Here is a 13854-nt window from a genome sequence, read left to right as displayed (position 1 = left end):
CCACAGCATGTGGAATCTTTCTTGACCAGGGATTGAACCCACATTCTCAGCAATGGCAGGTAGATTCTTATCTACTGCACCATCAGGGAAGTCCAAGAGTCTGCCCTCTGAAATAATCACCATGCTGTCTCCCAAACATTTGCTGGGGCAGTGCGAAGGTCGGAAATTCCAGCTAAGGTTATCAGTCCAAGTGGAGCTCGACACCAACAGACCGTACCAGCATGTAATGCCAGACGGATCAGGAATGAAATGCATTGAAGTGTGAGAGGTTCAAGGTTGACAGCTGTTAGATGAGCAGATCAGGAATGACGGTGAGCAAAGTTCAGAGACTCAGGACCGCTATTAATGCAGTGTTGACCGTGACCTCTGCTGTGGTCAAGCTGGGATCAGTTCAGGACTCTCACACAGCGAGTCCATCTTGTTAACAGTCATTGTGTGTCCCTGTCCCCCATGAGACATGAACCTCCGGAGAGAAAGAAACATGCTTTCCTTACCTGGGTCGCCTCCATAGTATCTGACAGAACACCTTTATTTAATCTACGAATATTTATCAAGTGCTCATATGTGTTATGGGGCTTCCCCGGTGGCTCAGACCATAAAGAATCTGCCTGCAGTGCAGGAGACCCAGGTTTCATCCCTGGGCTGAGAAGATCCTCTGGAGAAGGGAATGGCAACCCACTCCAGTATTCTGCCTGAAGAATCCCATGGGCAGAGGAATATGTTGGGCTACAATCCACGGGGTCGCAGAGTTGGACACAGCTGAGCAACGAAGCACATACCTATATGTGTTATGAACACTGTAGGGTTTAGGACCATTTCATGGTTCCTTCCTCAGAGTTCTTTTGGTACTTTTTTCTCTAATTTAATCTATGAATTGCATTTATACAAGACATCTGATTGCTAAGAGTTCTCTCCATGTTCTTCACAGAAGCTATACAAATCACCTCAAAACTGCAGGGCTGTCTGGAAATGAATTAGGGCTGAGACTTAAAGGACTCTGGGGAGTTTTAATTAGAACTGCAAATGCATCACGCAGATTCCTTGCCATTTGGCGAATCAAAGTTGATCCCGATAAAATTGCTACACTTGGCTCAATTACAAGTGTTGTGTCTTATCCTTCTCTGGATTCCCCTAGTGTCTTGCACAGATTTTAAATATAGTAAGTTTGCTATATATTCCAGTTGGTAAGAAATGTTAGTGAAAATTTCATACCTGATCACTTTTTCTTTTTGTCTTTGAAGCTTTAAGCTGTTTTCCTTAGGGGAAAGTTGGCTGCTACAATATAGAAAAGTCTGGATTATTTGTCACAAATCTCCAGCTCTAGAATTTAATAATAGCAGGAAAAAAGTTTGAGATAAATGCCTCTATTTTACAAGGTTACACAAACTTAAGTTCATCCTGTTCATTATTGACCAGCAACCTAGACATTCAATGTTTTGCTTCTACTTGGGATAAAAAGTTTTTATTGCCCTTTCCCCTAAATCATGTTACTGTAAGGATTTTGAAGTTACTGGGTCTATTCTTCGACCTTCAGGCAGAACTATATTGAAAAATTTTCCTGTGCATCTGAGAATTAGTGGTGTTCTTAAATACCTTCAGAGCAGATTACACAACTCCCACCAGTAACCACTTGTAGTGTTTAAAAGCTGGATAACCTTGTGTAGTTACTTTATAGAGTCATTTCTCTTTCTTAAGAAAAAGCATGAAAAAATTTAGGAAATGGTGTTACTGAATTGTATGTGGGATTGTCCTAGACATCAAAGATGCTTATATGGATATAGAGAAAAATTACTTGCATATATGGCATATCTGGACTTGGAGTACAACAAATACTGAGGTTGAGTCCTGGTTCTAACTCTTACTAGCTATGTGGCTTTCGAGGAATATAGTAACATTTAAGAGATTCAATTTCTTTATGTGGGCTCATAATAACCCAACAGAGTGATGTTTTGTACACATATAAAATATGACTGCTGGTATCCAAAATATAAATGCCTCAATCCTTTTCCATTTCTACTTTAGCTTTATAGAAGAGATTATTTTTTATCTTCTGTTTTTAAAAGATCTAAAACCATGCTTCTTTTGGGATGGGAGTGTGTCCATTTAGCCATAATCCAATATTACTCAATTATTACAGAAAAATAAGAAATTACACTTGTGTATCTTTTTCATGAGGTTGTACATTTTTCAAAGCAGAGATTCTGTCTTATTAATCTTTATAGCCTCCATATTTGGTGCAATATGCAGAGTAGATATTTAGCAAATACTTATGGGATTCAAAAATTGCCTGACTAAATTATTTATATTACTTTAAATGCTAACTAGTTACCAAAAGGGTGTAATCATTAATTACTCTTAACTCCTTTTCAGCTTCAGATGTGTAGAAAGATGTTTTTCTTCCTGTATCCTACATATACCATCATAAAGATCCTTAACATTGAACAATATAGCATATCCTAAATGACAGAAGCTCTTCTTTACCCTTTAGGGTATGCTTATCATATGAACTGTATGTTCATCTTAAAAAAGAAAAAAACTGGTGGTTACATAGATCAGTAAGATTAATTATAAGACAAAGAAGCAAGTAAAATATTAAGAAAGAGACATGACTGAAAGAAGCAAAGAACATTTAAATGGCAAATATTTTACTCCAGGGATTTGGCTAAAGTATTTGAAAATCTTGGGGCCAATTATGTGAACTCTAGAGACTGTTGACAGGGTAGCTACAGCTATGTGGGTGCTGGAAAAGAATATGTCTTTTCTTTACACTAGCTTCCAGAACTAGTTCTCATGAATGCCTAAAATATTTGTTTTATAAAATCATGTCAGGAAGGTTTTTTCCCCCTTTACTTTAAGAGAAACTATTGTCTTCCTGAGCTTCTTTTCAAACACACTTTGCTTCACGTTAGTGTATGTTATTGGATATTTGTAGCAATTTCATAAATTCTTTCAAGGTTTCCAGTTTAGCTATGTGATTTAAACCTTTTGGTGAAAGAAGAGAAATGTTGTTTTACCTGTTCTTTTGGGTTGATCTTGTCAACCAAAAGAACTCCTTGAGTTCATCTTCCAAGGTCTGGGGGAGGGAATGCATAGAGACATTTTCCTAAAGATCTTTGGGACTGGGCATCTTGCATATGTGGCCAAATGGGCTGATGGTTAAAGAGTGTGGGAGGAACCCAGAACACACCAAACAGTGTTTTTAGGATGGGCATGACCTATTCATGGCACCAGGGCTACATAAAACCATTCATACCCCAGTGCAGAAATTTGTGGCCAATCATAGACTCTGCTACTGATCATGAATTTAACCTTATCATTCCTCAAAGTATCTCCAGGCACCTGATAGGAAATCCTCTTACCATCCCGGGTACAGGGAATCCTGACCCAGTTCACATGTGTACTTTGAATGACAGATATTTTGCAGAGGAAAGATACATTCTGTGGATGACTCTTCATAGCAAGAGGGACTCTGTGATTACAGCCTGTCCTCCAGCACCTTCAGCCCTTTTTAATACCTAGATGCCATTTTAATACTTTTTGCAAACCAGGGAAATAAGCCAGAGTTAAGCCACGTGATTGGAAATTAATTTGGAATCCATATGTCACTTTTGAAAGGATGGCATGTTAAATAAGGGCCTCCAAGGTGGTGTAGTGGTAAACAATCCCACCTGCCAATGCAGGAGATGAGTGTTCGATCCCTGGGTCAGGAAGATCCCCTGGAGAAGGGAATGGCAACTCACTCCAGTATTCTTGCCTGGAAAATTCCATGGGCAGAGGAGCCTGGCAGGCTATAGTCCACAGGATCACAGAGTCAGACACAGCTGAGTGATTGAGCACACACATACACACGTTAAGCTGAATGCCTTTCTTTGTAGGAGAAACTATATGAAACAAGACTTCTGTCAAAGTGTGTGTTTTAGCCATGTTCTAATTTACTCTTGGAATTATTCTCTCAGCATCAGTTGAATTGAACTGAAATCACATCAATAATTAAAATAATTGATCATGATAGTAGTTGTAAGAAAACAACTTTCAATTTCTGCAATACTTATGTGAATTTCAATTTATTGCACTTGTTGAAAAATGGTTATGTTAAGGCTGACAAGGGCAGAGTGACAATTTTTTAGATTTGGAAGGATTCTTTCTCCTTAAGGATTGGAGAATTTTCATGAAAAGAAAATTCCTGAAGCAGAAAAACCAGAGGTAACCACTAGGTAGGTAGGAGAGAAGAGTTCTATCTCCATTCTGGATAGATGGTTAAAAAAAAAAACCAAAATCCAAGTGTCTCAAAAATAGTCCTATTAGCTGGGATTAACGAAAGCCTTTTCCACATGGATGTATGAAGGAGGCTAAGGATGAATGGACTGGCACTTCATAGTGATGGACAAGTGAAATTCTCTAAACTACTTTGTTGGCTAGATTTTCTAAGCTTTTTTTACTTTAAGTGTTCACTTTCTTCGTAATGGCTCAGACCTTCAGGAAAATTTTGTTTGACAGTTACAGATTTGTTAGACCTGTTAAAGATGATAAAGAGTAGGAAAGGGTGAGAATTTTGAAGATGACGTTCCAAGGCTTTAACACTAGGATGGTAACAAAAAACAAACATCAGTAAGAGACTTCCAAGAGGGAAAAGAGGAACTTCATGATCCACTACAATAATGCTCTGTATCAACCCTCAGAAGCTGCTGAGTTTTACCAGCTTAAGGAAAGTGATTTTACCTAGCAGGTACGATTGGCGCACTTAGCCTTGTTATGAATAAGATGTTTCCATAAACTAATGAGGTTTTGCAGACGTAACTGAAAATATGGGGACAAGCTGGGGACATACATGCATCTTTGCATTTGAGTAAGCCTTAACTTAAGGCTAAATGTAGACATTTAGGAATAAAAGGTAGAAAAGCCTACCATAATACTGGACGGCATCTTGCCAAGGGGCAGATATTTGCTGCTAAGGAAAAGACCATCGTAATGGGAAGAGGAGAGAGCTGTTAGAAAAAAACACTGAGGAACTAACCAATACAGAGATCATGGGGTCAGAGGGCCTGGCCCTTTCAGCAAGTCTTCCAAGAATGCTGTCAGTAGAGAAGGGTAGCTGGCATATGGTCAGTCAGTTCAGTCACTCAGTCATGTCCGACTCTTGGGGACCCCATGAACTGCAATGTGCCAGGCTTCCCTGTCCATCACCAACTCCCAGAGCTTACTCAAACTCATGTCCATCGAATCAGTGATGCCATCCAACAATCTCATCCTCTGTCGTCCCCTTCTCCTCCTGCCTTCAATCTTTCCCAGCATCAAGGTCTTTTCCAATGAGTTGGCTCTTTGCATCAGGTGACCAAAATATTGGAGTTTCAGCTTCAGCATCAGTCCTTCCAATGAATATTCTGGGCTGATTTCCTTTAGGATTAACTGGTTGGATCTCCTCACTGTCCAAGAGACTCTCAAGAGTCTTCTCCAATGCCACAGTTCAAAAGCATCAATCCTTCAGCGCTCAGCTTTCTTTATAGTCCAACTCTCATATCCATACATGACTACTGGAAAAACTATAACTTTGACTAGACACACCATTGTTGGCAAAGTAATGTCTCTGCTTTTTATTATGCTGTCTAGATTGGTCATAGCTTTTCTTCCAAGGAGCAAGCGTCTTTTAATTTCATGGGTGCAATCACCATCTGCAGTGATTTTGGAGCCCAAGAAAATAAAGTCTGTCACTGTTTCCATTGTTTCCCCATATATTTGCCAAGAAGTGATGGACCAGATGCCATGATCTTAATAATGGTAGGAGCCTCTAAGATTGCCCCCTATGCACCCCACTTCCTGGTATTCACACCTTTGTGTAGTTCCCTCTTACATTACACCAAAATAGGGCTTTGTAACCAATAGCATTCTGTAGAAAGTGATGGCATGTCCCTTCTGAGATTAGCTTATAAAAAGATTTCAGGGACTTCCCTGGTTGTCCAGTGGCTAAGACTTCATGCTCCCAATCCAAGGGTCCCATATTTGACCCCTGGTCAGGGAGCTAGATCTTGTATGCTGCAACTAAGACTAGGCACAGCCAAACGAAATAAAATTAAAAATAAATTTTTCTAAATCCGCTTTCATCTTGGGAGATTATCTATCCATCTATTTATATATCTACCTTTCTATCTATCTTTATTCATGTATCACTTTCTCTGGAAGAAGTCACATCATGGGCAGCCCAATAGAAAGGCCAATGTGGTATGGAAATAAAGCTACCTGTCAACAGTCATGAATGGGCTTGAAAGCAAATTCCTTAGCCCCAGTTAAGACTTCAGAGACTGAAGCCTTAACCATTATCAGGCTGCAACCTCATGCAAAAGCTTGAGCCAGAACAACCCAGCTAACTCAATCCAGATTCCTGACCCTCAGAACTATGTGCAATAATGCTGTTTGCTGTTTTAAGTGCTAAATTTGAGGACGAATTGTCACACACTGATAGATAATAAGGCAGAGCAGTATGGAGCCAAGAAATCCAAGAGGAATGTCAAATAGAGAGGGACTTATAGCTTACCAAAATCCCAGCTCATTCTCAGCGCATCTGCTAATGTCAGGGACTTTTGGTTGGACACTAGTTGAGAGATGCATGCGTGCTGCATGCTAAGTCGCTTCAGGGGTATCTGACTCTTTGCGACCTTGTGGACTGTAGGCTACCAGGCTCCTCTGTCCATGGAATTCTCCAGGCAAGAATACTGGAGGGAATTGCCATGCCTTCCTCCAGGGGATCCCCCACCCATGGATCGAACCCGTGAGCTCTTATGTCTCCTGCATTGGCAAGCGGATCCTTCACCACTAGTAGCAACTGGGAAGCCCAGTTGTGAGATAAGATGGTAGATTAGCTTGTACTCTTCAAATCTTCCAACAAAGGAGGGAAGAAAGTGCCTGGTGTGGATAATAGAAACTCAATTTAACAGAAGCTTTTGTGAATCTATTTAAGAGTAGAAGGGATTACTTGCCGACATGCAGGAGTTGTACGTTAGTGGTGAAACCTGCTTCTTGCAAACATTCCACTTCAAAAGGTAAACTAAAATGACCATTCAAGACAAGAAGGAGCTCAACTTGTTTTTCACCGGCAGAGTAAGAGATCATATGGGGTAGGGGGACCTGAAAGCTAAGCATTAATGGTAAGCTTCTCCAAACAATCTTTCTGATTTCTGGGGAATAGAAGAGTGCAGAAGTCCACAAACGGCTTCAAATCAGAAAGAAACATACCCAGGGAAAGGGGACTTTAAAATCTTAACTCTAAGAAGTCATTCTCTTACTTGATTAACCAAAATTTCTAAAGGTCAGATTTCCATGTGAGTGAGGTAAACCAAACAGCAAATAGGGTTGCATGTCTTACTCTGGGAAACCTAACCAGCTAAATAGAATACTTTGTAGAAGAAACTGCCTGACAAAGTCTACCCTAGCAGAAGCACATAGCATGCCTTGATAAATAGGGGGCAAGATAGCTAAGTGGTTGGGTCCTGAAAGATCCAGTGGATGCAAGGAAATAGAACTCATGGTCATGGTAGTAAGGTTGACTGAGATCTCAATAAAAGACACTTGTTTAGGAATTTTTCCCAGATGAGCAGAATCTTTCTGAGCCCTTTTCTCTTAGGGATGGTGATAAAAGAGTGAGAGGTAGGAGCTTCCCTACTTCTTGTGGCTCAGTGGTAAAGAATCTGCCTGCCGATGCAAGAGATCCCACATTCGGCAGAGCAGCTAACCTGAACACCACCGCTATTGAGCCTGTGCCCTAGAGCCTAGGAGCTGCAACTGCTGAGCCCACGTGACACAACTATTGAAAGCCCCACACCCTAGAGCCCACGTGACACAACAAGAGAGGCCACTGCTAGGAGAAGCCTGGCTTGTTGCAGCTAGAGAATGTCCATGCAGCAATGAACACCCAGCATAGCCAAAAATAGCTACATAAATAATAAAATTATTTTTAAAAGAGTGAGAGGTGTACAGTAAGTCCCCCACATACAAAACCACAAATTTTCAAACTTTCGAAGATGCAAGTATACCTTCGCATGTCTAATCACATAAATTAGTTCACATGTCTGAAATATATTGTCACATGCATGCGTCCTTTAGAAGTGGTGTACTTTACTATACAGTACTGTGTAGAGTACAGTAATACAGTACCTTTATTTCAAGCCCAGGATGTCCAAAAGCAAGTGTAAAAGCAGCAGAGATGTAGCTAGTTCTACTGTACTTTTCAAGGTAGTACATTGTAAGATTGGTGGCTTAGTGGTAAAGAATTTTTTCCCACCTGCCAAGTAGGAGACATGGGTTCACTCTTAGGTTGAGAAAGATGCCTTGGAGAAGGAAATGGCAACTCACTCCAGTATTGTTGCCTGGGAAATCCCATGGACCTTGCAGGCTGCGGGCCATGGGATCACAAAAGAGTCAGACCCAAGTTAGCGACAGATTTTCACTTTTCACTGCAGGATTAAAAATATTTTCTTTATTTTTTGAGTTTGTTTGTTTTCTATGTACTATCTGTGTGAAAACTATTACAGATCTATCATAGTACGGTACTATATAGCTGTTAGTTTAGTTGGGGGCCTAGGCTAACTTTGCTGGACTTAGGGACAAATTGGACTTACGTGCTCTCAGAACAGAACTTGTTATTGGCTACTATGAGAAAGGCAACAAATAACAAATGTTGGTGAGCATATGCAGAAAATGGAACCCTATGCCCCCTTGGTGGGAATGTAAATTGGTGCAAACACTGAAGAATAGTCTGAAGTTTCTCAAAAAATTTAATAGAACTATGGTACAATCCAGCAGTTCCATTTCTGAGTGCTCATTTGAAGAAAACAAAGTCACTTATTTGAGAATACATGCATCCATATGTTCATTGCAGCATTATTTACAATAGCCAAGATATGAAAGTGACATAAGCACCCATCAATAGATAAATGGATGATGAACATGTAATATATATATATATACACACACACACAAACATATCATGAAATATTACTCAGCCATTGAAAAGAATGTAATCTTGCCATTTGCGACAATATAGATGAACCTAGAGAGTATTAGGAGAAGGAAATGGCAACCCACTCTAGTATTCTTGCCTGGAGAGTTCCAAGGACGGAGGAGCCTGGTGGGCTGCCGTCTATGGGGTCGCACAGAGTCGGACACGACTGAAGTGACTTAGCAGCAGCAGCAGAGGGTATTATGCTAAATGAAATGTCAGACAGAGAAAGATAAATACTGTATGCTTTCACTTATATGTGGAACCTAAAAAACAAAACAATTGCACACACATAACAGAAACAAAGTCATAGATACAGAGAGCAAATAGATAGTTGCCAGAGGGGAAGATGGGCTACCCTGGTGGCTTAGATGGTAAAGAATCTACCTGCAATCCACGAGACCCAGGTTCAATTCCTGGGTGGGGAAGAACCCCTGGAGAAGGGAATGGCTACCCACCCCAGTATTCTCGCCTGGAAAATTCCATAGATAGAGAAGCCTGGAGGGCTACAGTGCATGGGGTTGCAAAGGGTCGGGCATGGCTGAGCATGACTTTCGTTTTACAGAGGGGAAGATGGTGAGGGGAGAGAAATAGGTGAGGGTGGATAAGAGGTACAAATTTTCAGTTACAAAATAAATGAATCAGAAAAAAATTACAATTAAAAAAGCAAATTAAGGGAGTCACAGGTATAAAATGTATAGTGTGGGGAATATAGTCAATCATGTAATATCTTTGTATGGTGGCAGATGACAACTGACTTACCATGGTGATCATTTTGAAATATACAGAAATACTGAATCACTGTGTATGTACCAGGAACTAAACAGTGTTGTAGGTCAGTTATATTTCAAAAACAAACAAGCAATCAATGTCATAGAAAAAGAAATCCAATTTGTAGTTACCAGAAGTAGGGGGTGAGGAAAGGCAGGATTAAATGAAGGCAATCAGAAGGTACAAACTTCCAGTTATAAGATAAATAAGTACTAGAGATGTAATGTGCGTGCGTTCTATCACTTCAGCCCTGTCCAACTCTGTGCGACCCTATGGACTATAGCCCACCAGGCTCCTCTGTCCATGGGATTCTCCAGGCAAGAATACTGGAATGGGTTGCCATGTCCTCCTCCCAGAGGATCTTCCCAACCCAGGGCTCGAAACTGTGTCTCTTATGTCTATTTGCATTGGCAGATGGGTTCTTTACCACTAGCACCACCTGAGAAGCCCAAAGATGTAATGTACAGCATGACAAATATAATTAAAACTGTTGTATGTTAGGGATGTAATGGAGCTGATTTGTATCAGTCACCTGCTCCCAGCGAGCAAGCAGGAATGCAACCAGAGTTTTCAGAAGTTTGGGGGAAGTTGCCAGAGTATTTACAAGGAACTCTGGATGCTTCTCAAATCTGCTGGAATCTTTGTTAGCACAGATGGTATCATATGTATCTGTACATCCCTAAGGAAACTTAGGGAGACTCATATTCAACTGGGAACATGCTGGGTTACTGCTTTATATAATATATATAATATGTCCTTCTCTATAATGTTCAATAACCTTTGCTACTCCAAAATTTTTGAGCCAATTTGTTGGCTTAGCGTATATACTCTTTACAAACAAGTCCCCTCTTACACTGTGTTTTACCTGGTCTTGGATGTGTAGGACAGAGGAGGTATGGGTCCAGAGGAGGTATGGGAATTTTAATCAGCTGAGAAAATGCTATATAAGCATCAAAGTCGGAAATGTTTGAAAAATATCCCCCCACTCCTGGCTGAGAGCATAAAGGGACTAGTGGGAGCTTTATGGATTTTTATCCCTAAGTACCATTACTGCTCTTCCATACTTGTGAAATGTTCTACTACCTTATGCAATGAGGAAAGATCTGTGCCTAAAATAAATACAAATAATTTTGCATTTAAAAATGGGTATTTGCCACAACTAGAGAGTCCACAAGTCACAAGTACTGAGCCCATTCGCCACAACCAGAGAGTCTGTGCACTGCAATGAAAGATCCCTCATGATGCAACTAAGATCCTGTATGCCACACCTAAGACCCAATGCAGCTAAATAAATAAATATTTTTCTAAAATGCAGCATTATTAATTTAAAAATTGATATTAACATCATTGTAATAGAGATTAAGCAGAATTTGGTATCAGAATATCTGAATTCAAGTTTGGCAAACCACCCCATCTTTCTACATCTCCATTTCTTTATCTACAAATGCTTCATGTTTTTGGAGGTAGGTAAAGAGTTCTTATAAAACAAGCAAAACAAAATCAATAGCCATAAAGGGAAAGACTGATACAGTGGACTACATTAAAAGTAAGGACTTTTTTTTTCATCAGAAAACATCAAGAAGAAAGTAAAAACGGAAGCCAAAACCCAGGAAAGAACGAGCTGTAATGTAAATAAACAGCAAATAACATATCCAAAATACATTAAGAATACCTACCAATCAATAAGAAAGATAATCCAAGAAAAAAATGGACATGGAATTTCAACAGACACTTCACAAGCAAAGATATCCAAATAGCAATAAACACAAGGAAATAGTGTTCAATTCCATTGCTAATAATCAAAGAAATGCAAATTAGAGTGAGATAGTCCTACACATCCATCAAAAAGGGTAAAATTAAAGACCAACCATAGCAATGTGATAGTAAATAGTAAGAAAACAAGAACATTTATATGCTGTTGACAGGGGTATAAGTTGGTATAACCAAATGAAAAATGATTTGGCATTATCTAATAAGTACCTTGGAAGGAAAGTTATGACCAACCTAGATAGCATATTAAAAAGCAGAGACATTAGTTTGCCCACAAAGGTCTGTCTTGTCAAGGCTATGGTTTTTCCAGTGGTCATGTATGGATGTGAGAGTCGGACTGTGAAGAAAGCTGAGTGCCGAAAAATGGATACTTTTGAACTGTGGTGTTGGAGAAGACTCTTGAGAGTCCCTTGGACTGCAAGGAGATCCAACCAGTCCATCCTAAAGGAGATCAGTCCTGGGTGTTCATTGGAAGGGCTGATGCTAAAGCTGAAACTCCAGTACTTTGGCCACCTCATGCGAAGAGTTGACTCATTGGAAAAGACCCTGATGCTGGGAGGGATTGGGGGCAGGAGGAGAAAAGGACGACAGAGGATGAGATGGCTGGATGGCATCACCGACTCGATGGGCATGGGTTTGGGTAGACTCTGGGAGTTGGTGATGGACAGGGAGGCCTGGCGTGCAGCGATTCATGGGGTCACAAAGAGTAGGACACGACTGAGTGACTGAACTGAACTGAACTGAATAAGTACATCAGGCTTCCCTGGTGGCTCAGTGGTAAAGAATCCACCTGCCAATGCAGGAAACTCAGGTTCAATCCCTGGGTTGGGAAGATCCCCTGAAGAAGGAAATGGCAAGTCACTCCAGTGTTTTTGCCTGGGAAATCCCATGGACAGAGAAGCCTGGCAGGCTACAGTCCATGAAGTTGCAAAAGAGTTGGACATGACTTAGTGGAAAACAAGTGAGAACATACTTTGTTACTAAACAATTTCACTACCGGATATATTTACCCTAACTTGTGTACATGTGCACTTCTGGACACACATTCAAGAAAGTTCATAGAAGCATTATTTGCATTAGCCAAAACCTGAACACAATCCAAATTTCCATCAACAGAAAATGGATAAATAAGTTGTGGGATACTTATTCAGTGAAAATATTTCATTGCAATGAGAATGAATGAACTACAGCTGGAAACACTACTGTTGCTCAGTCACAAAGTTGCGTCTGACTCTTTGAGACTCCATGTACTGCAGCACACCAGGTTTCCCTGTCCTTCACAATCTTCCAGAGGTTGCTCAAACTCATGTCCATTGACTCAATGATGCCATCCAACCATCTCATCCTCGGTCACCCCCTTCTGCTCCTGCCCTCAGTCTTTTCCAGCATCGGGATCTTTTTCAATGAGTCAGCTCTTCACATCAGGTGACCAAAGTATTGGAGCTTCAGCTTCAGCATCAATCTTTCCAATGAATATTCAGGGTTGATTTCCTTTATGATTGACTGGCTGGTTCTGCTTGCTGTTTAAGGGACTCTCGAGAGTCTTTTGCAGCATCACAATTTGAAAGCATCAGTTCTTCAGCACTCAGCCTTCTTTATGGTCCAACTCTTACATCTGGACCTGACTACTGGAAAAACCATAGCTTTGACTGCATGAAACTTTGTTGGCAAAGTAATGTCTCTGCTTTTGAATACTCAGTCTAGGTTTGTCATAGCTTTCCTTCCAAGGAGCAAGTGTCTTTTAAATTTAATTTTAAAGAATCTAATTTTATCTTCCCTATCTACAACAAATGTCTAAGTTAAATAAGAAATGTAAAGTCATTTTAAAACTATAACCTACCATATGTTTATACTATTGTTGTTTCTATTAATATCAATAGGCAAATGGTTATAAAGAACCTGAGTCATTCTTAACACTGACAATACCATATTCTCAACTGAAAAATCACATTTCCAAGGGCAGAATAGCTACCAGCCCAAAACTCTGTTAAAACAAATTCATCCTGTCTAGACCTATGCAGCATCAAAAGTGAAAACAGATGACTTAGCTATTTCCTTTTCTTCTTAAACATGACTAGTAATGCTCATTGATATGACTTTGGGGCCAAATATGTGAAGATTAAGTCAGAAAACTCAAGGTAAGACTTGAAAATCAAGGAGAAAAATCCTAATTGAACATCTAGAAGCATAATTTAAATCATTATGTTTCTTACAGTTTCTTGTGTACAGTTGAGGTTTATTTTAAACAGTTACTATTTATTACTATTGATAACATCTATGGTAAAGTTAATAATAATAAATAGTGCTGAATTTCAGGGAATGTT

Source organism: Cervus elaphus, chromosome 22 (assembly GCF_910594005.1).
Source record: "Cervus elaphus chromosome 22, mCerEla1.1, whole genome shotgun sequence".
Taxonomy (NCBI): Eukaryota; Metazoa; Chordata; class Mammalia; order Artiodactyla; family Cervidae; genus Cervus; species Cervus elaphus.
Note: the sequence above shows the minus strand (reverse complement) of the source record.